Source organism: Balaenoptera acutorostrata, chromosome X, assembly GCF_949987535.1.
Source record: "Balaenoptera acutorostrata chromosome X, mBalAcu1.1, whole genome shotgun sequence".
Taxonomy (NCBI): Eukaryota; Metazoa; Chordata; class Mammalia; order Artiodactyla; family Balaenopteridae; genus Balaenoptera; species Balaenoptera acutorostrata.
In genome coordinates this window covers 4,650,582-4,676,108 of record NC_080085.1, presented here as the reverse complement: position 1 = coordinate 4,676,108, position 25,527 = coordinate 4,650,582, and the positions used below count along the sequence as shown (strand labels likewise).

The following is a 25,527-nucleotide window of genomic DNA, read 5'->3' as shown; positions in this document are numbered from 1 at the left end:
CAAGAGTAAAGTTTTACAGTTAACCACATAGCACGTCTCTGGGTCGTCTGTTTTACATCTTATTTTAGCCACATAAACTGATCACTTGGAGATTGCTCCATAATCATACTGGCATGCTTTATTTTTTAAATGCTTGCATGGCATTTTATTAAATGGGTATACCGTAATTTTCTTCACCATTATTCTATTGGTGGACATTTAAATTACTTCCAAACTTGTATTGCTATGAATAATCATGCAATAAATATTCTTGTCATATCCCATGAGCCAGAAACAAACTGTTTAATAACTATTGCTTTAAAATATGATTTCATATCTGTGAGGCATCATTTTCCCCCTTAATTAACTTTCTTCTCCTGAATCTTACTGGCTTTTTTGCATGTTTTTCCCCCCTCCTGTGAATCTTAGAATCAGCTTGTCTAGTTCAGACAAAATTTGATTACTTTATCTTTTTCTCAAGTGTGAATGTGGACATGTGAGAAGAATGAAAAAATAAAATATCCACTGATACTCCCATTTTGAAAGATTCTGCATTGTAATACATCGGCTATAATATCTGCCAGAGTGGGGTTACACCAACTGATGAGTTGTGCACACAGGACGAGTACAGTAGTCTCACCATCAATGTCATTGACACCAGTTTCACTGAACGCCAACGTCAACTAATGTGTGAAGTACTGAATACTTCTCATCTAAGCCATAGTCTTGTTACTGAACCAGACTTGCGTCCGCTCGCCCGCATGCAGTGAAGCCAATCTCCGGACACCAGGTCGTGGTGAAGGCAAGTGCAGTGTTAGTCTTGTTACTGAACCAGACTTGCGTCCGCTCGCCCGCGTGCAGTGAAGCCAATCTCCGGACACCAGGTCGTGGTGAAGGCAAGTGCAGTGTTAGTCTTGTTACTGAACCAGACTTGCGTCCGCTCGCCCGCGTGCAGTGAAGCCAATCTCCGGGCACCAGGTCGTGGTGAAGGCAAGTGCAGTGTTAGTCTTGTTACTGAACCAGACTTGCGTCCGCTCGCCCGCGTGCAGTGAAGCCAATCTCCAGACACCAGGTCATGGTGAAGGCAAGTGCAGTGTTAGTCTTGTTACTGAACCAGACTTGCGTCCGCTCGCCCGCGTGCAGTGAAGCCAATCTCCGGACACCAGGTCGTGGTGAAGGCAAGTGCAGTGTTAGTCTTGTTACTGAACCAGACGTGCGTCCACTCGCCCGTGTGCAGTGAAGCCAATCTCCGGGCACCAGGTCGTGGTGAAGGCAAGTGCAGTGTTAGTCTTGTTACTGAACCAGACTTGCGTCCGCTCGCCCGCGTGCAGTGAAGCCAATCTCCGGACACCAGGTCGTGGTGAAGGCAAGTGCAGTGTTAGTCTTGTTACTGAACCAGACTTGCGTCCGCTCGCCCGCGTGCAGTGAAGCCAATCTCCGGACACCAGGTCGTGGTGAAGGCAAGTGCAGTGTTAGTCTTGTTACTGAACCAGACTTGCGTCCGCTCGCCCGCGTGCAGTGAAGCCAATCTCCGGGCACCAGGTCGTGGTGAAGGCAAGTGCAGTGTTAGTCTTGTTACTGAACCAGACTTGCGTCCGCTCGCCCGCATGCAGTGAAGCCAATCTCCGGGCACCAGGTCGTGGTGAAGGCAAGTGCAGTGTTTCTTGCAGGCACCGACCAAGGAGTCAGGTAGCTGGTGTTTAGAAGGCCCAGACTCTCCTGATGGCTTTCAGGGAAAGGTTTTTAAAGGCAGGGTGACGGAGGGGGGTTGCGGGCCGTGTGATCAGCTGGTGGACACTCTTCTGATTGGTTGGTGGTGAGGTCATCGGGAGTCGGCATCATCAACCTTCTGGTTCCAGCTGGTCTGGGGTCTGTGTCCTGGTGGGCAGCACGCAGTTAACTTCTTCCACCTGGTGGGCGTTTCAGTATCTGCAAAACAGCTCAAAGGACGTAGCTCGGAATATCATCTGTAACCCTGAGCAAGAACTAAAGGTCCTTGACTTTGTTTAGTGGCTAAACTATTATTATTTTCTCTAGCTTGACTGTTTTCCTTTGCTTCTTCATTTTCTCACTTCTCTGATTAAATTTGCTCTTTGGAACTCAGAGAAGCCCTCAGAGGCTAAAGCTTTTCTACAAACAAGGGTTGGGAGACACAAGGGGTTGTCTGTCCCCAAGAAGGCCCCAAAGGGTCCTGCTTGGTTTCAGTCCCAATATTTTTATCTTGTTCCTAACGTAGAGGATGGTGTTGGTGATGATATCACTTAGTTATCTGCCGCGGTGTAACAAAGCAACACACAGTGGAGTGGCTTACAGTAACACATGTTCATTTTCTCACAGTCTCTGTGGCTTGGTAGCCTTGGAGTGGCTGAGCTGGGTATTTCTGCATCAGGGTATCCGATGATGTCAGCTGGGAATACACTGATTTGCATGGCTGTTGGCTGGAGGTCACAGTTCCTCACTGTCTGCTAGGAGAAGGTTTCAGATCCTTGACATGCTGCCTTCCCCAAGGGGCTGCCTGAGTGTCCTTACATGGCAGCTGCTGGCTTTCTTCAGCAGGAGTGAACCAAGACAGAGAGCAAGACAGAAGCCATAATGCACTTTATGACCTCGGGAATCAGGCACCATCGCCGTATAAACAGTAGTGTCCTATGGGTCAAACAAGCCCACTGTGAAACAGTGCAGGGAAGATGTATATGAGGGTGTGAAAAGCAGGGGCAGAGATCGTTGGGGGCTGTGTAGAGCAGCTAACAGCCGCTTGAAGAACTGACACTTTGAGTTCTCTCTCTGGAGCCAAAGACAGATGAGTTTTAATCAAATTTTCAATTGCATACAGTCTAGTGAATTCCTTTTATAATTCGGTCTCATCACCAATATGTGCAATTTAGTGTGTATGATGACCACCATTAAGAAGTTGGTCACTCAGATAACCTTTAGGGTGACTCTAACTGCAGTCTCTTAATTTATCAAGTTCTTTTTCCTTAATTTTTAGCATAATTCTTTTAACATTTCAACAATTTAATTTTTTTCCTCCTCCATAGTTAATTCCTCATTTAGGTTGAAAATTATTTCCCTAAACCAACAGAGTTCAAATTGTATCTCTCAAAGGCACCAGAGATTATACAATCTGCTATGTACCCGATAGAGCTACACGGTAAACATTTGCAACAATCTGGAGGAATACGTCCTTTGCACTAGACACATCTCACCCATTTATAAGATCTCTGCTTTGTTCCAGCAAGCTCAGGTGAGGTGAATAACTTTGGAATGATTGAGTGATATGGCTTCCTGTCCTCTTTAATTTCTCTCTCTCTCTCTCTCTTATTTGGCCTTTGATTACAAACATACACATATCAGTACAGAATCTAGAAAGACTTGGGTGCGCCAGTGATTCTGCCAGATGTAAACTACAAAATATAACATGTTTTAAAGTGAATTCTTTACTCAATTCTGTATGCCCAAAGTAGGAGAGTTGAGCTAATAGATCGGTGGAAACTAACTGGTTAGAAAACTTAAAAACAATTTGGTGGAGGAAGCACTTTAGGGTGTTTTACCATATTGTCCAGGAAACTTTGGATCTTTCTTTTTATTCGTTCTTCTCCATCCATAACTTGATCGCTCTTAAGTAATAACTTTAGTCCAAAATATCAGTCATAACAAAGGGACTCGCTGAAAATTACTGCTCATCAACACACATACGTGCATGCGCGCACACACACACACACACACACACACACGCTCTGTGAACCTAATTAAAGCAAACTATCATCAATTTCCATCCCTTAGGCATCTCTAATGATATAAAAAGTGTCACAGTTGATAGGCAATAATAGCCTTCCATTCAGGGCTTCTTATGGTCTACAAAGCTGGCACTCACGCAATGAATAAGACATTGACTTGGGATTGCTAATGATGTTGAATCACTGAGCTTCACTTCTTTTCAGAGAGGTTATAGTAGCAATTAACTTCACAATTCAGATGGTCAAGATGACTCACCGTTGAAAGCCGCTAAGTTGTCTGAACATCAATTTTCTTTTAGGACTGTACTGGAAAGCTCTAAAGCAGCAGTGAAACCTGCTGTTGGGAATAGTAAAGCTCTCATGTTGAGGAAGGAGACCGACCCATGGGGAGTTTCTCACCCCATTTTTCATGGGGACTGAGAGTCATTATGTCTCAGTTTTTGATGTATTCTTGGCTCTATTATACCTTTAAATAATTTTCTTATTCAAGAAGTCACATTAAAAAGGTGTGGGGAGACAATTCATCTGGGATCTCTTGCATTTCTGCATCAATTGCAAGCAGAGGTAGTGACGGCCTTTATTCTGGGCTATCTTTTCAAGGATGCATTACCAAACACAAGTTTGTGTACCACATGCACAGTGAGGCCAAGCAAACCGAAATGTTGCAGTTTGGAGCAGAGAAAGGTTTATTGCAGGGCCAAGCAAGGAGAACGGGTAGCTCGTGCTCAAAACCCCCAACTCCCTGATGGTTTTGGGGGAAAAGTTTTTATCTGCAAAATTTGGGGTGAGGGCTGCAGGGCACGTGACCTTCTTCTGATTGGTGGTGAGGTAAGATGGCAGTGTTCCAGGAATCTTGTTCTCAGCCTAAAGTTGCCATCCTCCACCTGGGTGGGAGCTTTAGTTCCTGCAGAAGAACTCAAAGATATTGTTATGTATATTCCTTGAGAAGGAACCAGCACCCTGCCCCAAGGCTGCGCTATTGTGTCTTGATTGCTCCTCTCTTGTTTCTGCAGCCCCTCCCTTCCCTGATTAGTAACTCTTTGAATCTGCCCTTTGGAACTCCGGGAGATCTAGGAGGCTGAAACCTTTATCCTGCAAATAAGAAATAGGGGACAGGAAAAGGCTTTTGTGTCCAAGAGCCCCACAGGGTCCTGCTCAGATGTTTGTATAGCTAACAGCTTTGGACGGTAGACAGGGTCTTCCTCTAAAGCAAATGGCAGGCTTGCTTTATTTATTGCTTATTACACTCCCCATTTAATGAAGACAATGTCTTCCTCTATTGTTACAATCAGACAGGTGTACGGCCTATTATCAGTGTTCTGGCCTATTATCGCGTTCCCTACAGCCTATTATCACATTCCCTACAGCCTATTATCACGTTCCCTAAGCACAGGGTCCCTCTCCCATCACACAGTCCACTGTGTGTGCAGGCATCACCCAGCCCTCTTCATGTTTCCTGTGGGGACCCGCACAAACGCCGCTGCTCTGCTTCCTGCTGTCACTGTGAGAACAGACCGTCTTTTGCCTCTGCCCCAGGAGCCCCTTGTCTTCTGCCCTCATCTGTGAAGCTCTGGTGGGCTGGCTCGTTGGAATGGGACCACACTGACGTCTCAGATCCTTCACCGTTCTTAACAAAGGACTCCAGCTGAAGAACAGGGAGAAGTAAAATGATGTCAGTCCTATATGAATATAAATATGCTCTTTAAGCCAGCTTCTACAGAGGAAGAAACATGTCCTCTAGCAGCTAGGTTCTTCCCTGCTGGGACTCATAACCTCATACTTCATACGTTTTTCATTCGATGCTGGTCAAGCCCCCAAGTTGCTGGTGAGGCAGTGGAGGGTAGGGATGGTAGCAGGGAGTGCAGTAGCTAGAAGCAGGTCAGGGGAAGGAGAGAAGGTATATGCACACTGGGGTCACGTGGCATCCAACAGTATTTTTAAGGTCCGGCCAGTTTCACTTTCTTTCTAACCAGTACTGGTGTTTCTGGGGTTTAAGGCTTCCCAACTCCATCACTCTCTATTAATTTGTCTGCTGTTACTCATAACAATCTCTACTGTCCAGCCTGGCCACAGTCCAAGTGGGCATCTAGGCAGCCAGCGGCCTTTTCTCTAGGGGCTAGTCCTCCACAGCAGTGATGCGGACGAGAAGAACGGGTAGGATGATGTGGATATACAGCAGCGATGCGGACGAGAAGGACGGGTAGGATGACGTGGATACACAGCAGCGATGCGGACGAGAAGAATGGGTAGGATGACGTGGGTACACAGCAGCGATGCGGACGAGAAGGACGGGTAGGGTGACGTGGATATACAGCTACATCCTTGATTGCTCAGCCTTGCTGGGCTTATCTGTGTCTCGCTTCCAGCTGTGCCTTCCCTGCCACAGTGTGCTCGCACTGCAGACTGAGTGATGTGGGCGAACCCTCCAGTAGCCTCTCTTTCCACCCCGTACACGATGCAAGCTCGTTCCCAAGACCCCAGGGCTCCAAGTGGCCCCCCCTACCCTGCCAACCTCTTGAGCCGGCTGCCTTTCTACCTCCCTTGCTCAGTAGCCTCCGACCTTACCATCCTTGCTTCTTTTCTGTTGACAGACAAGACCGCCTTCCCCAGGCTCTGCTTCCACCCGGTGCCTCTCCTCATGACGAGAGTTTAGGTGTCCTCTCTCCAGGGAAACCTGCCCTGACCACTTGTCCAGAGTGTTTCTCTCTCTTCCAGCTTAGCACCATTCTCAGTCTCCTCACCCGTGTGACTCTCTCCATTTCTATGCTGTACACTCCCTCTCACACTAAACAGCATGCAATATAAATTATTTTGTTCATGTATCTATTTGTTTGTTCGTTGTTTGCTCCTCCTATAGTGATTAGGCTTCATAAGAGCAACTTTATCTGTCCTGCCCTCTCCCCAGCGCTTAGAACACGGAGTTGGTGCTCACTGAGTATTTGTGGAATGAAGGTTTAATTCTTTTCCTATGAAGTAGGATAAGTAAAAATTTGAGGCTACATATAAACTAGTTTTGTTTTGTTTTGTTTTTTTTCTCTCATAAGCACAAGCTTTAGGAACAAAATCATAGTGGCCAAAGTGTAGAAAACATTAGTCTGCTTCAAGATTTATAAATGTAACTTTTCGCAAGCTTTTGCCAATAACTACAGAAAATCTGCTTGAGTCCAATGATTAAAATGAAAGCAAACAGTTGACCAATAAGTATATAATACGTTCAAGTATCAAAGAAAATGTCGTGAGAAGAACGTCATTAATGACCATACTGTTCCGTTCTCGGCAAGTAAGAAATAATGTTCCAAGTCTTGCTCTCAGGTTATCATGCTATAAACATGAGAAAATTGTGTAAAAGAGTTTCAGGGAAAAATAATTACCTACAGTTACATGAAGGATTGTGTAGCAGAGGAAAAATAATTTTCCCTCCACCCTTCTGAGTTCTCTTCTGAGACCCCTGTAATAAAAGACAGCTTAATGAGAGAGAAACACACCTGCCTAGCTCATGTCCACATGGGGGATACCCAGGGGCAAATGGGCAGCTCCCCCAGGCAGCTTTTGGGGAAGGCGAGGTGGGACATGAGCCTCTTTGGGGAGAGTAAATGGGTTTTAGGAGAGGTGATGGGGCCTTAGAAGGATGGATGGGAGGGGGGACTGTTTGTGTGTCTGGGTGTGGTGTGGACCACACCTCAGTGTCTGCCTCTCTCCTCTCTATGCTGCAGACGTACGTGACTACGTCTCTAGACTCCTGTCCCGTGATGGGAGTCAAGGCTGCCAGGTTGATGACACTCCCATGAGGGGACTGATGACATCTGGGTTCCTTTGGGAGGATCTGTCTTTAGGAGATAAAGGGGGGTTTAGAGAAAGCCTCTCCCTGCATTTGCTGTTTTCCAAGTGCCTACAGCTCAAAATCATCAATATACCAAAGTGGCGTATTTTGGGATGTCACGTCCTGAACCCCTGCTGGTACATTTGCGGGCAGCACATCCTGAACCCCTATACTCACATCTTGGGGTGACACGTCCTGACCCCCTACAGATACATTTGGGGGCACCACACCTGAACCCCTACACTCACATCTTGGGGTGACATGTCCTGAACCCCTACACTCACATCTTCGGGTGACACGTCCTGAACACCTACAGTCACATCTTGGGGTGGCATGTTCTGCTCCCCTTCAACTGCATCATTTGGATTGGATTCAGCGCTAATTCCACAGCATGTTAGAAAATAATAATATTCCACAGCACAAAAAGCAAAACCGAATATGACAATAACAGATCATGAAATGGAGACATTCTCTCCAACCATGAGACATACTTTGTTTCTTCCCCAGCTCTCTACCTAAATAAAGAGTTTGCCCTGCAATGCATTTTGCTAGGTGATCTGTGCCGACGCTCACAGCTACCAGTATGAGACACGGAGATGCTTCAATTTATATCTAGACACCAGCCCAAGGTCGAAAGGCTACATGTTCATTTGAGGCCAGAGCAAGGAGTTGCACGTTCTCTTGTCATAATTCATGTTGCATTTCGTTTTAGGCTATTCAAGATTCTGACGACATGTTGGTGGATTCATGCATGGATATTCGAGCAGCCACCAAATCATTTCTGAGCTCTGTCTCCTGAGAGGAAGTCACATAAACCAGGTAAACTGAACAAAAATTGACCAGTGACATGGTGATGGACCATTGTTGTCATCTTGCAGTGTGAATCCACGAGAGAGAGAGAGATGGGATGGGATGGAAATAGAGAGTCTGTTGGAAGTGCCCCCCATCACAGGACAGAGGAGGAAGTTGAGAAAAACATGGGTTTTAAAAGGAATATAACAGGTTTCTGTTGACTTAACAAGATGTAGGAGGTGGTGGTAGAATGTTTTCTAAGATGCTGAGAACAAGTCCCAGCAATAAGATGGATGTGATTGAATGCAGGCTCCAGAGAAAAGCAGCAGTAAAGGCGCACAGGTGGGCAGGTGAGGGACGCCCAGCGTTTAGTGGATTGGATGCTTTAACCTGGCGTCCAGAAGAGTGCACACTCCTGTCCTGCTCGGAAGGCTATATAGGTGCAGGCACTCGAAGTGGCAAAGAATGTTTGAAATATTTAAAATCAGAGCTAAGTCTTCTGACAGCAGGACTCCCCAGGAAGGTGGGTGCTGTTTCAGACAAAAGGAATCAGAGTCTGTACACAGTAACAGGAAGTATTCACCCGGGTCGTGTCTTATTCTTTTCTTTCCTTTTGTTTCTTTCATTTAGTTCTTCCCTTCTTTCTTTCTCTTTTCTTTCTTTCGAACATCTGCTGGGAATTTCACTCAGGGAAGCCATGCAGCTTCTTACAGTGTGTCTTGTACAGATGTACTATTCTTGACGTGGGAATCATGCTATTAATAATAAGTGCCTTGTCTGTTTCTCCGCTGAATGTCTGTTTCTGCATCAAGTTTCTTAAACTCCAAGACCGAGGCCCTGAGCATGTCTCTTCTACTGTCATGTCCCAGGGGCCAAGCGTTTTGTTGGGCACATAGTAGATGATTAATAAATAGCTATTGAAGAAGGCAATGAAATGTGAAACGGCCTTGAGTTGACTCAACGAGTCGCCTGCGCCATAAATGTTACAGGGTTTTAGAAAAGGAGGGGGCAGGGCACTGCGTATTCATGGAGGTGGTTGGATCTAGTTGAGACCTTAAAGGAGGGATGAGATTTCTAGAGAAAGAACCTGGACATCCCCAGAGGAAAGTGAACCAGGCATGTCCGGTTCCGTGTGATGGGAGTAGAAGAGAAAGAGTCCCATTAACTTGAAAGAGAGACGTGTACGGTGGGTGGGTAAGAAAGCAGAGCCATACGGACGCCTGGCCGTAGACCCACATCTGTTTATCATAGACGCTGCTGCCGTTTTGTCGCTACCTAGAAAACATCTTCCTTACAAAGTTGCTGGGATTTTTTCTTTGCTGGTAGGGGCGGGAAGAGGAAGGAGTGATGGAACCATATGGAGATGCAAATGTTTGACATATTGATCATTTCTTGTTCCAAGTTAATAAATTGAGGGAAAGCTAACTTAAAACTCAGGTTGGCAACATTAAGGAATGAAAGTGAAATTTTTTTGACAGTCAAGTTACCTAATGATTACGGTTCCATGGGAAGACGTATCCGACCTGCGAGCTGTGTGTAAGATGGGAACACCATCCTGGGCGATAATGCAAAGAAGGTGCAAGACATGTCGATTTCAATGAAAATGAAAAACATTAGAAAAGAAAATATGATTTGAAGAGGAAGGTTCAAATATCGAAATGGAAAATCCCTTGGAAACACATCTCTGGGTAGGAAGGAAATTAGCTAATGCATTTTCTTACCCATACGTAAAGCATTTGCAGAATGGAGGAATCTTAAAAGCAAAACAAAACCACAGGTAACGCAGCATTGTTTGATTTACTAATTTAAGCAGGTACCTGTGGGGAAAAGACTGCCTCTAAAATTAGGTAATAGTGACTGTAAGAGGAAAAACCCTTCTGAGTTATCACCAGTTGACTCAGATCAAACCAGAAGTAATGAAGTACTCTCTGATAAAACGTGCACATTGGTGGAAGAAGGGACGGTCGTCGCCATGGCATGCGTCTCTGAGAGGGGGCTTAAATGTCGTAGTTGGTGGCAATTATGTAAAATATAATGTCGTGCATTATATTTTACATGATTGCCACCATTTTACATGATTGCCACCAACAATGACATTTAAGAGACCTGGGGCCCTGGTGAGTGTCCGCGGAAGACTCGGCGAAACCATTGCCCTGGGTTACAGTTGTGCCTCTGAGTCTTGCCTTTAATTCTTTCCCTGACTCTGTGTCTGTGCATCTCACCCATCCTTGCATCTCTACAAGGTGTGGGCTTGCAAAGATGTTCTCTGATACTCCTGGTATGGTCAGACACGAGAGGCATGTGCACCCAGGTGGCATGCTCAGCTCATTTTCACTCTCTCTGCGCTTTGCAGACATGAAGCACTGACCTGACATAAACGTTGTTCCCAGAAGTCAGGGTAACTGGGACAGCGTGGGGACAGAAAATACATCAAGTAGGACTTTGACAGCCCACCAGGAGGCAAGTCTGTATTATTGTTGATAAGGAAATAACTTCCTGAAGTCAGACTCCAACTAAAGATGGAACAGGCAGAATTTGTAGGACAACTAAAGAGAACAGGTGATTCCTTCCCCTTTGGGATCAGACTGCTAATGGTACTGATGGTGTGGAAGTGGTCCCCTTTCCTTAGAGTCTCCATCCTCTCAGGTCTAGTACATGGTTTTCCTGAAGTGGCCCAGGAACAGAATCTAATTCCAGGATGTCAGCCCTGCCTTTGGGGACCGATGTCTGTTTGTATAATCCAATACTTGCAACCTTGGGGAGAAGCAGCCTAATACACAAATGACATATGTACGCCTCGCCTGAAGATAAGAAGTATATAGAAAGCCATGATTGGAAGGGCCCTAAGTACACAGGATCTAGTTGCTCGAAGGTGATTATGTGAATGCATTTGCAAAACCTCTGCCTGAGGGCACCTAAATTGCCTAAAAATAGACACAATCCACTCCTGAATCCTAAATGGAAAACTGCAGTTATCTCTAATGTTCCATAAATAAGAAACCCATTCATGGCTTAAGTGTTCACTAATGGAAAATATCACCACCCACCTCCATTGCCAAATGACTGCCTGGTGGTTCGGAAGCCTGCACTAATTCCGGGGCCTGGGGAATCCAGAACTCACTGAATTCCTCTTCTCCTGACCTGCTAAGTGTGGGGATGGGCTGGTGATCTCTCTGGGGCCCGGGTCGGCTCTTTTTGGAAGAGATGCACATATGCTTTATAGCAGGGGAGACATCATGAGAAATCATCTAATTCTGATAAGGTAAACTTACATTTCCTGGTGAACCAACCGAATCTCGTATTTTGAAAATGCTGGATAACCTCATTCCATAAAATATGACTAAACTCAGGTCTGGCTGCTTGCTGCTGCTCCAAAGCCCGTACTCGAGAGAAAAGTGTTGGCGGGAAAGGAAAGTTGGCTTTATTCTGGAGACCGGCAACGTGGGGAGAAGACAGACTCATGTCCAAAAGCCAACTCCCCCCTGCTGATCAGTGGGCAAGAGCTTTTAAAGGGGAGTTTCAGGGGGAGGCAGGGGACCCCATGCAGAAGCGGTACGGTCAGCTCTGACCGTCATCTTGAAATTGGTCCTGCGGTGGTCTGACCAGCGTCATCTTGATTGTTTTTTTTGTTTGTTTGTTTGTTTGTTTTTTTGTTTGTTTTTTTTAAACAATGGTTTCATGAGCAGTGATGGGGGGCCTCTGTGTTTTGTTTTGTTCTTTTAATTTATTTATTTTTATTTATTTATGGCTGTGTTGGGTCTTCGTTTCTGTGCGAGGGCTTTCTCTAGTTGCGGCAAGCGGGGGCCACTCTTCATCGCGGTGCGCGGGACTCTCACTATCACGGCCTCTCTTGTTGCGGAGCACAGGCTCCAGACGCGCAGGCTCAGTAATTGTGGCTCACGGGCCCAGTTGCTCCGCGGCATGTGGGATCTTCCCAGACCAGGGCTCGAACCCGTGTCCCCTGCATTGGCAGGCAGATTCTCAACCACTGCGCCACCAGGGAAGCCCATCTTGATTGTTTTACGTACAGTTAGTCTTCAGCTCCAGGATCAGTTTGTTCCCATTTCCTTGACGCCAGTTCTCAGAGTTGTGGCATGGCTATGGTCTGGTCATCATGTAGCTAACTTCTTCCACCTGGTGGGCTTTCAGTATCTACAAAACAGCTCACAGGACGTGGCTCAGAATATGATCTACAGCCCTTGAGGAGGAACTAAGGGTCTTTGACTTTGTTTAATGACTAAACTATTATTATTTTGCCCTCTTTGACTGTTTTCCTTTGCTTCTGCATTTTCTCGCTTCTCTGATTAAATTTATTGTTTGACGAGAGTTTTTCTGTAGACAAGAGGCAGGTGGACGACATGTGGGGTGGAAGTCTGTCTCGGGAAGGCCCCATAGGGTCCTGCTCAGTTACAATAATACCGAGAACATTTATTAATTATGGTTCTTTCCAATGATACTTTTAAAGATGACCAGGCTGCTGTTCATGGGCTCCTAGACCGGCTCTTGTGTTTTAGAAGATGGGACACCAGGGAAAGGCCAGTCCTAGGGCAGAGACCATTACCACATATGCTCAGAAATCTATCATGTGTTTAAAAGTGTGCCTGGTGCCCAAGGATGGAGTTGCAGTATTCCAGGCAGGGTTGCACAGAGGAAAAGGGGGAAGGGGTCGGGCACCGGAAATTCCCTGCCTGGCATGGACCTGGCAACATCTAATACACCTGTGTTCCCAGGACTTACGTGCACATTTGTAACACTCTGTAGAGCCCAAGTTTTGTCTTAGGTGGTGCAGACCTGGTGTGGTTCTATGGGCTCCACAAAGCTTGTACGGCACGTAAGAACAAATAAGCCACTTGCAGAAAGGACTTTCCTGGGACTTCCCTGGCCGCCCAGTGGTTAGGGCTCTGTGCTTCCACTGCAGGGGGCACAGGTTTGATCCCTAGTCGGGGAACTGAGATCCCACATGCTGCTTAGTGGTTTGTCAGGTCCAGGTACTTTTATTTCAGGTAGCACTCAACCTGTCCTGGTATCCATCTGTAACCACCGTAGAATAGAATTTGACATGGTAACGTTTGGGGCCAGGTGATTCTTTGTTGCGGACGTGCTGTCCTTTGCACACTGTAAGATGTTTAGCAGCAGCCCTGGCCTCTGCGCTAGGTGCCAGTAGCAATCCCCCAACCTCCAGCCATGGTGAAAACCAAAAATCCCCCCAGACTTACTAAATACCCCCCACTGGAGAACCAGTTCCCTAGAGGAATTAACTCCCCTGGGACTCTATAATGGAGGCAAAGGAGATAGAGAGGATTACGAAACTCACACCCTGGAGAAAGACATCTGGGGAGCTGAAGACATGTAGTTTCTATTCCTGCAACAAATGCAAAGGTCTCATCAGGAATCGGGCAGGCAGCTCAGTCACCTAACTTTTAACCTCGGGAGGGCTTGGAACGGCAGGAACCTTCCCTTCTTTGCTCACGTGTCAATACCTTCCTCTGTCCAAATTGGAAACAAGAGCGTGTGGGGAATGTTGCATTCGGGGTCACCCCAGGAAACCACCACACGGCACCAAGTCACGTCAGAATGATCAGAAAACAGGGCCCTGCGATCAGCCTCTTGGGTAGAGATGCGTGTCTCAAAGCCAAATGGGTATCATCTGGACCTGTTGCCACGCCGGGCCCGTGAAAGTTTGATGAATGAGTGCTCTTTCCCGAGTAGGTCCTGTGATAATGCTTCCTTCCCTGCTAGTGGGATTTGTGTGTTTGAAGCTTGATGAATGGATATTTCCTCCCAATGGATGATGTTTTAAGTGTTCCCTCTCTCCTGGTTGGATTTTCGTTGTTGCTGTTGTTCTTGGTGCTCTGTGTGTGTGTGTGTGTGTGTGTGTGTGTGTGTGTGCACCCACACATTTAGCCATCTAGCCCATCCTTCTAAGGTGAGACACTTGGTTGGATTCATTTGTCACCATTAATCCAGTGAGTCCCACAAATATGAGAACGTACCGCAGAATATTAGGGTGGTGAGTTTTCTTTCCCTTAATGTCAGGGCAGCACTGCGATGACGCCTTCCTTGCCTTGGGTGGGGAAGCGAATGTCATCCACGTGGCGCCCAGACTGGTCCAGGGGCAGCTGAAGTGCTTGGGATCTGAGCCGATGTGCTGGTGGGCAGTGTGAGAATGGGGACGCGAGTGAGCCGCAGTGGAGGGTGCTGGAGGCCACCTGCCCGGCAGACGCCGGGGGCTGCGAGATGTGATGCAGACCTGCGCCCCCACTCCCCGCCATCACCGTGTGTAGGACCCCAGTAGCCCTTCCCAGCCCCTGGCGCCTCCTGCACCCCGTTCTCCGCAGTGCACTCTCTGCCCTGGGGCCCCTTGAGTCTTTGCCAGGCCGACCCCTAGGGCGGGGCGGGAACGTCCCGAGAGCCCTTTGCCTTCACCCGAGTGCGCCTGTGCCCTTGCTCTCCGAGCACAGTGAAGCTCTGCTTTTCCGCCCGCGAAGAGCACAGGTCGCCCGTGTAGCGTGCTCGGAATGGCTGGCATTCCCAGCGTTCACAAGGAGGGTGAACAATCAGTGCCCGAGCCCCGCAGAAAGGCGGCTGCAGAGCATGGCAGGTGGGCTGGCAGAGGGGGCTGCGAACCGCGGCGGGCGTCCGAAATGGCCCTGCTGTTGGGCGGCCGCGCTCCCCTGGCCCTGCTCTGTCCCTTCCCGGCGCTGTGCCTGAAACCTGCGGGTCATGAGCGGCGGCCCCAAGCACGCTCTGCGGGCGCCTGGCGTGTCTGCATCCTGCCGGAGCCGGCGTGCCGCGCCCTGGTTCCAGTGGGTTTTCCAGCGTGGCATTCCAAGACCTAATCCATTTTGTGCCCGGCGCTCCTACACCCTCCATCGGCGCGGACGACCCCCGGCGTCTGCGCAACAGATGCGGCTTTCTCAGGCTGCGGCCAGCACCCAGTAACTAACGTGAGATCACGGCTGCAGCCGGCACGCTCTCCCCGCTTGGAAACAGACACCACCGTTTCCATTTAACCCTGCCTTTGTCCGCTCTGCTGGAAATTGGCTTCATTTTTTTTTTTTTCAGTCCTCTCCCCCCACCCCTCTGAGTTTAAAACCAAGCGGGGGGTCCCCGCCACCTCGGAAGCCTCCCGAGCCGAGGGCTGCTCGCTCTGGGAGGGCCGCCTCCAGCAGGACGGATGCAAATGATTCTCTGCTCCCGGCTCCTGACACCTGGGCGAGCAGACGCTTCCGAGGGGCTGAATCACACGTCACGTCCCTCCGGGCGAGCCCTGAGTCCCCCGGAGATGCACGGACAGGGCTCGCCTACCGAAATCAAGGCAACGGGCTGACCCTTGAGTCCTGGACCAAGGTCCCAGGTAGATCTGCATCCCTCTTTCTCCTGGTTCACCTACATCCTAGTCGCGAGGCAGGCGTCCTGTGGCCGATGAAGGGCGTTTTCAGCCTTACCTTTCAAGGCTGCCCACTTAGCAAGTCCCAGCTTCGACACTCTGGGGAGAGCCAGAATTTCAGGGAGAAAAGGGAGCGGAACGACAGATGATCGCCCTGCTCCGATCAGCGGCTCTGTTTCTCACAGCGCCCTGCCTTTTCGTTTTGGCTCATTACAACACCCTGAAAGCTTCTCTTCCGTGCTTCAGAATAGTCTTTTCAAAACGCCTCTTTACTGGGAGAAGTGTTGTTCGTGGCATGGGGGATGGGTATCTTCCAGAGCTATAGCCCATCCTTATTGCTTACTGCCCCTCTCCGGGTCTAGAAATGTTCCTCGTTTAGAAGGAAAGCCGAGGCTTTTTACAGCCGCTGGTGAAAATGGACACTGTTACCTACTTTCGCTTTGGTCTGAGAGTTTCCATTAAGTAGGGAACCCGCTCTGAAGGTGTAGAAAGGAAACTGCAGCATCAAGTATGTTACCCAGCACGTCACTGTATCTTTGTGCTTTCTGTTTTCTTGGTGTGTTTCTCTGCTCCCTCTTCCCCCAAAGGAAACCTCCATCAAGATGAGTACAGTGGAAACACTGTGTCAAGGGCATAGACAGGAGCGGACATCAAAAACACGAAGGGTTAACGAAGAACATCAGCTTTTCCTCGTAATGCTCTAGGTCAGGGGGCAAAAAGAGAGGGGGGAAGAAATTATTCATATTTTTGTTATCAGAGAAGTTTGCAGCAGAACTGTGAGTTACTTCTCATACCTGGGATACTTTTTAATGTTCATTGTGCCAGGAGCTTGATTTCACAGACTGGGAAGGGTATTTACACTTAAGATATTTCTACATGTTATGTCACACCATCAAGAAAAGAAGAGCTTTCCACATTGACTCAACTCTATATATAGAGTTCACATATTCCGATATGAGGCTCCCCAGGTTTGTAGGGCTTATTACTTGGCTGTTGTTTCCCCATCCTTTTTCTTACTTGTGCTTGTCGATCATATAAACCAATGAGAGAGTAAAATTGTATACAAATGAGAATACAGGCAACATACACACTTTTGGGGGGACTCCAAACCAAATACAGTCATAGAAAAATGATGCATGTCCTTATCCGTGGCCTTTTTTTTTTTTTTTGAGTAATGGGAAATAAAGCCAGAAATGTGCTATTTACAAAATCTAACTGAGGCGAACTGACAGCCAGCTATTTAAGGAGTGTGCTCAAACAGCCACCAAAATAGGCACGTGTAAAGAGCCGCCGCTTACGAATTCAGAGCAAATAAAACCACGTAGGTCAGGCTTATGAAAGTGTCAGCTCAGAGCAAATGAGGATATTTCCATTGGGGCACCTCTGGGAGGGAGCTTTTCAAAGCAGTGAATGTAGTTATAAAAACACCCCACACGTTGCGCTGTGCTCTGCGGTTACAAAGTGCTTTCCCCACACGGAGCATCTCTCCTCTGCTGATGCTGAGCGGCTCCCTGGAAGGAGACGAGAGTGTATTTCCCCGCTTCCATTGTGGATAGAGAAATAGAGGAGAATTTAAATGCCTGGCCTCAAGCATCATACATACTGAAGAAACAGAGGGAGACTGGAAAAGTCTTAGAGAATAAACGTGACTCTGTATTTATTTCCCCCCTGGTTTGGTAGGAAAATCAACCCAATATTTCCTATATGCTCAACATAACCAGTAATTCATTTCTTCTTCCTCATTCATGATGTGTAGGATTTCCCATCCACAGGAAGAGCTCATACCTGAAGAAGTACTCAGCACAGCGTAAGGAGGAAAATGTGCAAACTCTACAATCTGCTCACTATAATTCTAAATGGAACCAAAGGAAATATACAGAGAGGTCGGCAAAGAGTTATTGTCAAGAATATTCACTGAGCGCTATTTATATTGGGGAAAAACTGGGAAAGGCCAAAAGACCCCCCAGAAGGAATGGTTAAATGAATCATAGGCTTGTTTTGTGTTAGGATATCATAGATAAAAGTTGGAAGTTATATTTTCAAATAATGATCCATGATGCGGGAAAATGGACAAGACGTAGAGTTAGGTAAAAATATTGCAAGTTATGAAGTTGTATGTAGGGCATCAGTTGTGAAACCATAGAGTTGCCTTGGAGACTTGCATTAAGAGGGGGCTGACTCTGCCTGCGTCCAGAGCTCCTGATTCAGTAGGTCTGTGGTGGGAACCCAGAATGTGCACTTCTGTCAAGGTCCAAGCTGATGCTCTTGCCACTGGTCCAGGGGCCCCACTGAATTAAACAAATATGTGTTCAGAGGGTTAACAAGGACATCTTTGCTTATAGGGCAGAGCTTGTCAACACTGGCTGGCGTTCGGACTCCATGGGGAACTTTTAAAAAAACACCAATGTCCGGTGGGCACACAAAGTGGTCCAGCCACTGTCAGAAAGAGTTTGGCGTTTCCTCAATTAAAAATGGAATTAGCACACGACCCTGCAGTTCCTCCCCTAGTCACGTATCCAGAAGTACTGAAAACAGGTGCTCAAACAGACGTACACAAACAGAGCAACTCACAGTCAACAAAGGTGAAAACAGCCCGATGTCTATCAACAGTTTAAGAGATAAGGAAAATGTGGTCTTTGTGCCCAGTGGAACAGTACTCACTGTAAAGGGGTGACACAGGCTACAGAGTGGACAAACCGTTGAGAATATTAGGCTAAGTGAAAGAAGCCAGACACAAAAGACCATATTGTGTATCATTCTCCTTATATGAAATGTCCAGAATAGGCAAGTCCTTAGAGACAGAAAGCAGATGCTGGCGGCTGAGGGCAGGGGGAATGGAGAGGGACTGCTTAATCGTTACAGTATTTCTTTGGGGTGATGAAAATGTTCAGAAACGTCTTAGTGGTGATGGTTGCACTACCTTGTGAATGTACTGAAAGCTACTGGATAGTACGTTCGAACATGGTTAATTTTATGCTATGTGAATTTTATCTCACTTTTAAAAGAATGTCCAGACAGCAGCGTAGAGCTTCTGATTTCACAGTTCTGGGATGAGGCTTCTTTGAAAGCTTCCCGGATGATTCCAAGGTGCAGCTGGGATTGACTGAAAACCATTGACCAGGTGGGGATTCCAACAGCAGTAACTCAGGTAGCCCTGAGGGAGGGGAATGGAGCTTCAGAAGATGAAGGGGCAGCTTCAGCAGGTGGACTTTGTCCCTTTGCTACCCAATGTCTGTGTCCCAGCAGTATCCCCCCGCCTGGGAGCTAGTCAGAAATATAGACCTGCCGGTGCCTCCCCAGTCCTCCTGAGTCACAATCTGACTTTTAGCAAGATCCCCATGGTTTACTACCCATTGAAGCTCCAGAAGCACGGGAGCGATTGCACGGCCTCTCCAATGTCGCATTTCATGCGAAGGGTTATGATTCCTTCTCCCGAGATACAGGGTTTCTACCGTCCTAGGGGTTTCAGAAATGCTGCTTGTAAGAAAGTTGATGAAATTCATATCCTTTGGTATCTCTGAATCTTCGAGAACCTCCCACATCTGACTACTCTCCATGAGCGTTGCAGGGTTTGATATGCATTCCTGTCCCAAACTATTTGGAAAGTGGAACTCCTTTCAAAGGACCACCTTCCGATGCTGACAGATGCTCGTCTTTTTCTATAAGGATAATTGCAGAATTGCTGCTTTAGGACAATTTTGAATCTTTTGGACCTGCTGCATCCAGTAAAACTTCAGAAACCACCTTGAATGTTGTAAAACTCCAAGAGTGACCCTATCTTTCAGTATCCAAAGACACTGAGCAAGAAGCGGTAGATGGAAATGACCACAGACTTCACTGAAATGTGACCCTTTAAGACAAGAGGGGATGTGGAAGTTGGGGGGAGAGGGGCAGGATTCCTCTACAACGTGGCTCTTCCTCATCCTAAGCCAGGAAGATTCCTGTGAAATTTCAGCCCACAGTAAAGCTAAACTGGAAAGGTGAGATTGTCTACCCACACTGGGCATGTTCCTGCGAAATTCTCCACCTTCCACTCATCTCCAGCACCATGGACTTGTCTATCAAATATCCCCAGGTTACATTTGGGCCAACTAATGTCTAAGAAAAAGTTTAATATGTATCTTTCAAATCCATGCTGAGATGACTCAATTTCTACAAAATAATAAATCTACCCAGACAGGAGAGAAAGCTCATGAACTTGTGGACAAAAATGTCAACAGCCCCCTTTGTCCTATCGACAGACTGTTTTCCTCTCTGTAGTTCTCTGAATATCTGATAAATCATACTCAAATTTGTTTTTCTGGCGATGGATGGAAAGAGCAATGTACTTTTTAACCTCATGCAATGCATTCAAGAAGGTGCGTGGATGCGGACCTCAGAGGGCATAGATGAGATTGGTTCCAATATTGAGGTGATGGAAAATGACTTTCCTGTTCTGCGTATCAATCTTTTAATATTAGTTCATAGATGGGATGATGACTCTATCTGTAGCCCTTTAAACCCAAGCTGCCCCTTAGCTTTCACTTCTGCTCAAGATTTCATGAATCAATGACAATAACCATTGTAGAAAAATGAGGACAGTTTTTTTCCATTTTAATAGAGTCAAAAGAAGAATATCCAGCCCAAGCCCACATTTCTGAACTCAGTTAGTTTCCAGAGATTTAACAGTTCCATAAAACAAGTGATTCGCAAACAGTTTGAAGCAACGAGTGAGCAGAAGCGAATAAGATGAGGTGAAATGATGCTCATTGCTGTTAGCCTGCAAGGCATTGAGAAAAATGTTTTTTAAGAAAGGCTTTCTAGTGAGAAAATTAACATCTGCTTATTTATTTCCTGGATAGAGAACACACGTGAAGGCATCTTCTGTTCAACGTGCCTTTGGTTCTACGTTCCTAGGAACATGCACAATTTCTCTGTTGAGCTTTTGCAGGGATGTGCAAACTCTAACCTATGGGCCAGATGCAGCCCCCATCTGATTTCGTAAACTTCTTTTGGAACACGGCCATGCTCGTTCGTTTCCATACTGTCTACGGCTGCTTTCACGTAGCACAGCAGTTGTGTAGTTCTGGCCCTTGACAGGACACTTCTGCATATGAAGTTATTTCTGCGTGCACCTCATGATAGGGAGAGCTAAAATACCAACATTTAAAAAGAAAAAACAAAAACCTATATCCACCTATGATGGGTAAACATTATTTCTGGACGTGTCTGTGGAGGTACATCCAGATGAGACCAGCATTGAATCGGTACACTGAACAAAGCAGGTGGTCCTTCTCAGGGTGGGTGGGCATCAACCAGTCTGCCGAGGACCTGAAAAGAACAAAAAAATGGAGGATTGTTGAATTCCCTCTCAGTCTCTCTGGCTGACTGCTGAGCTGGGACACTGGTGTCCTGTCCTTGGACTGAGATGGACACCATTGCTACCCTGGTTCTCAGGCCTTCACACTCAGACTGAGGCCCTTCCTGGGCCTCTGGCTTGCAGAGGGCAGGTTGTGGGACTTCTCAACCTCCATAACTGTGTCAGCCAATTCCTTATATAAATGATCTTCAGATAGGTAGATAGATAGATAGACAGATCGACCTACATATAGATACATATCTCCCATTGGTTTTGTTTCTTTCTGTGGAGCACCCTGGCTAATACAAACAGGAATCCATTAAGTTTTCTTAACTCTTGTTGCCCAGTTCTACAAACTTTCATTGAGCACCAACTCTGTGGATGGTGAGGTGAAGATCAGGAAGACAAAGGAAACAACTCTTGCCCTTAAGATGTTCTAATAGGTGAGATGCAAAAGACTATGAACTTAAGTGGAGTGTCAGACATGCCTTGAGAGAGAGATTCACAAAGTGTCTACTTCGGATGATGGATCAAAAAGGTATAAAACCCATAACAGAATAGGGTTGCACAAGGTTTCATCAAGAAGGTGTATTTCAGGTAGTCTTCAGAAATGCAATGTGTGAAAAGCAAAGGGCATTCCAGGGTGCAGGACTGAAGGTGGCCCGTGCAGGTGGTGTCGAAGTATCCCAGACAAATGGGTTTCTGGAGCAGAGCAAAAGTGTACCACTTCTGAGTGGCACGTTTCCAAGGGGGACCTCCTCAGGTGTCCTCTGTGACGGTTCACTGCGCCAAGGCTCTGAGCCTGGGATACACAGAAGAGAGGAGTGGGAAATAAGGCAGATGGGACTGAGCTGGGATGGGGGCAGGTGTGACTGCCTGGGTGGAGGAGTTTGTGTTTAACACAGAGGAACAATTTCGGACGGCAAAGCAACAAACTATGTAGAGTGATTTAACTATTGCATGTGTTAGTGGGCTGGATTGGAAGAGGCAAAGCCTTACTACTCTGTCGGGGAAATCTTCCGTCCCTTGATGATTTTTGTCATCAGACAATGGGGTGTCACCATCTTTTTCTCATTATGTGACACCGAATGGGAGATATTTGCTTTCAGGTAGGTCTTCAGTTCATATCCACCAAGCAGCCTGACACTGCGTATCGTTTGAGCAGGTTCTGAATGATTTAGGAGTTCACATTCTGTTCCTGATGCAGATGGACACAGCACGCATCAGTGGTGGCATGAAATATCGCTGGAGGGATGCAGCCCCACCTAAAAGGTGGCAACCTGTCCATCTTCTTCTTTCTTCTTTGCCTATCATAGGTCAGAGGCATTTCTTATAGACTAAGTTAATGTATGTGGTGGACTGTGCCAGTGTGTGATACGTGTTAACCCCAATAGATACCAAGAGGGTAAGACATGGATCCATCACGAAGCCCTGAAAACAAACGTGGTGCACCTGCCTCCATCCTTACCTGCCTGTGTGGTCTTGGCAAGTCACCTCACCACTCTGGGCTTCTGGTTTCTAAACTCCAAAACAAGGGGGCAGCAAACTTTTTCTATAATAGGCCAGATGGTAAATGTGTTTGGCTTTTCGGGCCATACAGTCTCTGCTGCATCGACTTAGCTCTGCCTTTGTGGAGACAGCAGGTCAGTGAATAGATGTGGCCAGACTTGGACTAGATCTCTGGACTAGATCTCTCCCAGCCCTTATTAACATCTTGTGATGGCAAATGAACTTATCTACGAAACAGGAACAGACTCACAGACATAGAGAACAGACTTGTTGCCAAGGGGGAGGGGGGTGGGGGAGGGGTGGTCTGGGAGTTTGGGATTAGCAGGTGCAAACTGTTACATATAGGATGGATAAACAACAAGGTCCTACTGTAGAGCAAAGGGAACTATACTCAATATCCTGTGATAAACCATAATGGAAAGGAGTATAAGAAAAGAATGTGTATATATGTATAACTGAATCACTTTGCTGCACAGCAGAAATTAACACAACATTGTTAATCAACTATACTTCAATAAAATGTACAAAATAAATAAATATCTTGTGATGGGAAGGCAAGGAGAAATTCAGAATTTTCTTGAGCTTTTCATTTCTCATGGGAGAGAGCTCCCTTTGGTCAAGGTAAAAATTTGGAATGGGGGAAACATACAAAATTTAAAGAGAACACATACAATGGGAAGGAATCGGATTCAGTCACCCCATTCACCGGTGCTTTAAGCTTGTCATCCCCAAGGCAGACTTTGGAAAGGCTTTGGAGATCATCTGCAGAACAGACTGTGCTTCCAGCGTGTCTTCCTTTTGGATCTCCTGGGCTCCATGGGGGGCACATGGATCCCAGCAAGTGATTGGAGACTGTTGCTTCCCATCATTGTTTTCTTGCCATCAAAATTGCTATTTATTTAAGTAGGACTGAGAACCCAGCTGCCAGGCTTCCCTGGAATCCTGTCCAACAGACTCAACGAGCCTGTGATTTTTCTGTAAAGCAGCTCTCTGAGCAGCAAGAAGATGCAGCAGTGATTACACACCTCTGCAGTTCCCTCAAATACGGGAAAACGTAAACAATGGAAAAGAGAAACTCAAAACACAAGCTATCAGATGAAGCCTTCCTGACAACATAAACAAGAAGCAAGCAAGAAAGGGGGAAGAAAATCATCCTGATTTTTTTTTTTTGAATCACAGAATTGAAATTGAGGCTTCTGACAGCCTGCCTTGTTGCCGTGGGTGTCTCAGTGATGAACAGTCACGGGCTCCCTCCTGCCCACCCCCGTGGGTTAATGAAGGGCCAGACAGGAATTGCAGAACTGCCACGTGGTGTGACCTTGCCTGATAAGCTTGTTCTGCCTTCCCTGCCGAAGGTGAGGAGGGCCTTTAGCACGCGGCCGACTGTTTTTCCCACACCTTAATGAGAAAAATTGACCTGCTTATTCTCCAGCTGTGTTCTGTGTGTCTAATCCTAGTAATTTCTGCAAAACTGCCCTCTCCTTACATGTTGAAATCAAGCAGAAGCCCTCAAGGATGGTGCATCTTAGGCAGACGACACGGAATCAGGTTGGAGGAGTGACAGACTTGTTGCGAAGACCAGTGAGCTTTCACACACCGGCTTCAAGACCCATCCTGAGGACGGTGAACATGATTTACCTGGCACCTCGAGCTCTGTGCTGGTCAACCCCGCACTTCCCCTCTGCACACACAAACGTGGGACTTTACGCTTCTGTGTTTTGCCCTTAATGCAGTGCATCCTGTGCTGATTTCTACAGGGTCGCCATTTATCTGGAGCAAGAATAAACATTGCAAATAAAACTCAGTGCTTTGAGCTAGTTTTCTGTACATAAAACTTGTATAATAATGATCTGCCCTTGTGAACTTCCTGTTGAAAAATTATTTACTTTTCGAATATGCACGTGTGTTGGTTAAAGGGAATGCTGTCTATTGGGACGGAAAAAAAAAAAAAACAACCCTGAAGAAAAACCAGGATTTCGGATCAACTCCAGCAATCTGGATACGTGATGAATTTTCTGTGAATTCTGGATCTTGCCATTTTTATTTCAAAAATAATTCTTACAGGTCATAATAGCCAGTATCAATGTTCTCAACACTAGGAAGTTACCTATATTTACTTAATTTCCCCTGCAGCCTTAAGGCAGAAATCATCATTACTACCATTTTGGGAAAGGTACTCAAGACAACACAACCAGTAAGTGGAGAGACCTTTGGAGCCAGGCGGAGTGGCTTCAAGGCCCTGTTCTTAAACCCCATGCTACGTTGCATAGAACCTAGGTTTCGCCACCTCGGCACGACTGACGCTTGGGGCCGGATGACCCTCTGATGAGGGGCGTCCTTTGCACTGCGTGGTGTGGCGCGGCATTCCTGGTCTCCACCCCCCAGGTGCCAGGAGCACTTGTCCCCCCAGTTGTGACAACCAACAATGTCTCCACACACAGCCAGTTATCTCCTGGAGTGGGAGGGGGAAACAGGAATGCAGAATTGCCCGTTTTCGAACCACTGAGTTAGGACGTGCTTCTCTGAACTCAGAGGGTTATAGACCGAGATGTGTCCAGGGGCCAGGCAGATCACACACAGAAGGGGGCAGGCTCACTGCAACGAGAATTTCAGTTCTGTCTAGTTACCATGCAGTATGGAGCAATAGACAGTGCGAACAAAACCACCTGCAGGGGTTATCTTTGGCCCATGGGTTGCCATTTTGTGATTCCAGGAACTAAAGCAGGGCTTCTTCTCCTTGGCCCTACTGAAATTTGGGACCGGGTGGGTCTTTGTGTTGGCCAGGGTGGGAGGGCAGGGGAGCTGTTCTGTGTACAGTAGAATGTTTAGGTGCAGCCGTGGTCTCAACCCCCCAGATGCCAGTACCACCCCCTCACAGTTCTGACAACACAAAACAGGTCCAAACACTGCCCAGTGTCCCCAGAGAGGACAAAGTGGCCCCGACGGAGAACCCCCTGGGATG

General features: G+C 46.9%; 1 protein-coding gene across 1 annotated transcript in view; it reads left to right on the top strand.

Moving 5' to 3' along the window:
- The window catches only part of PUDP (pseudouridine 5'-phosphatase), a 361,799-nt gene that overhangs the window by 266,951 nt on the left and 69,321 nt on the right, over positions 1–25,527 (top strand). Inside the window, exon 5 of the transcript XR_009006644.1 lies at positions 8,249–8,355. The gene's annotated coding sequence lies outside the window, so the exon portion shown is untranslated. The remainder of the gene's footprint in view (positions 1–8,248; positions 8,356–25,527) is intronic.